The 2,160-nt window shown below is 45.5% G+C and overlaps 1 non-coding gene across 1 annotated transcript; it reads left to right on the top strand.

Annotated features, from left to right (window-relative positions):
* Window positions 1–863: 863 nt before the first annotated feature.
* Trnal-caa lies at window positions 864–938 on the top strand. The gene has a single exon. It is a non-coding gene; the product is annotated as a tRNA-Leu (tRNA).
* The last annotated feature ends 1,222 nt before the right edge of the window (window positions 939–2,160 follow it).

The following is a 2,160-nucleotide window of genomic DNA, read 5'->3' as shown; positions in this document are numbered from 1 at the left end:
TGGAAGGACGTGAAGTGTTTTCCGGGTCGGGTTTGTAGGTAGTCGGTTGGGACGGAGCTGGAGGGAGATCCGGCAGTGTGAGGTCATGCTGGGACTGCTGGCGGCATGCGGGCATTCCCGGATCGAGGGGCTGTAGTTGAGAGGGCCACAACATCGTTGTCCACTGGACCCAGGACGTTTGAGTTGAGAGAACATTAACAAAGTAGTGAAACCTACACTATTTGGAGATCACGTAGTTTGTTCATTTATTGCTGCCCACAGGGTCGGTGAGACGAAGAGCAATGAGTAGAGTGTTTGGAGCTGGCGAAATTAATTATCCATCCTCCAGTTCTTATTATTAATCATTCAATTCCTTGAGTTTATTCATGAAGTTCAGCCAGCGAAATTTTTCTGCCTAATGGCCTCTAACGCCACAGTTACCTGCCCTGGAGGTTAGAGTATTTTCGCGGCAGTGTACTTTCTTCACCTTGCCGCTGATGTCTAGTAAGGCGTGTACTTCGACATCCTCCTTGATTGTGATACTAATATTTTGTTCTGTTGGTCTACCTTGATCGTAGTGGTTTCGTCTGCTTCCGCATGTTCTAAACACTAGATTCTGAAGACGCAGCGCTGTCTGCCTCGCCTGGGTTATTCCATCGTTGTGTTGGTTACCGGACTTTATGTAGATTTTGCAAGAATGTTGGTCTGCGTTTAAACTGTCACTGGTTTGAGTTGCCATCCGCTTAATGAATTCAACTCCTGGTTGCATGTCTCATCGTTTAAGAAGTCTAGCAACTTTCCCAGGTCGATCCTTGGAGCTCGTCTCCTACTTTCCAAACGAGGAACTGGCAGAAGTAAAGCTGTGAGGACGGGCCGTGAGTCGTGCTTGGGTAGCTCAGTTGGTAGAGCACTTGCCCGCAAAAGGCAAAGGTCCCGAGTTCGAGTCTCGGTCCGACACACAGTTTTAATCTGCCATGAGGTTTCGTATCAGCGCACACGCCGTTGCAGAGTGAAAATCTCATTCTATTCACTAGAGAAGCTATTCTAGCAAAAATCCCGAACATTTCTTTACCGATTTACTTCACATTTTTCCTGGATACTTTATGACATTGAGACAGACTGAGGACACATTCTTTTTTCAACAGCTTATGGGTTTTCCATTAATACCTATTGTGAGAGAGAAAATACCATGTTTTACTTTGCTGTGAAAATGTACAGATTCGCTTACTTCAAAAAATGTGTGTGAAATCTTATGGACTTAACTGCTAAGGTCATCAGTCCCTAAGCTTACACACTACATGCCCGAGGGAGAATTCGAACCTCCGCCGGGACCAGCCTCGCTTACTTCCTCTCAGTGAGATGTAACTATGATTGTAGGGGATTTAAACCATTCGACAAGTTATTTCTCGCATTGTATTCCCTCACCTTATATATATATTCAAATAAAACTTGTACACACAGCTGTGTCTGTGTGCTGGTTTATTTTTTGGTTATTTTTTCTTACGCGCTGCCGCTTTTGACACAAAACAAGGAAGTTGTATTTATGGCTTACGGGGTTATGATTACAATACCACATGCGTGTCCGAAGGAACGTAGCATCGTACTTATGAACAACACAGTCATGCAATGTCGTATTTATGCGCCGGCACGGGGAAAACGACTAACAATTCATATGTCCCTCTTGTAATCGAATACATATAATGAATGTATGAGTGCAGGTTGTAGGCACGTGGTTGACGACATATCGAAGTTTGGGCCTGGCCGTGAGGCGTGATTGGATACCCTAATGGAGTATACTGTCCCTGACAGAGTGGTAGTCCTTTTCGACATCTCTCAAATGGTGCTGTGGCGCCGATGTTCTACTTGCCTTACTAGACTGTTGAACAACGCTCTCTGTCATCCCCTAGCCAGCATTCGGACGTCCCGCTGTCCTTTTATTTTAGCCATTTTTTCCTCGAACGGAGCTATGTCGGTACTTCGATACTGGCAACGCACTTGACATCCACGAAGGCGATCTATGGCTTTCTTCAATCGCACAGGTCATCGAATTTTGTTTTAGGATTTCGACTGACGTGTCCTCTGGCGATCGAAGTGTGCTCTTTATCTTGCCACTGACGTCTAGACTACATGGTACCTTTAGGGTCGTTGGAGCAAGTATGCCGATCACGCCTTTACGGGATT

Source organism: Schistocerca americana, chromosome 8 (genome assembly GCF_021461395.2).
Source record: "Schistocerca americana isolate TAMUIC-IGC-003095 chromosome 8, iqSchAmer2.1, whole genome shotgun sequence".
NCBI lineage: Eukaryota > Metazoa > Arthropoda > Insecta > Orthoptera > Acrididae > Schistocerca > Schistocerca americana.
Note: the sequence above shows the minus strand (reverse complement) of the source record. Positions and strands in the feature narration are given on the sequence as shown.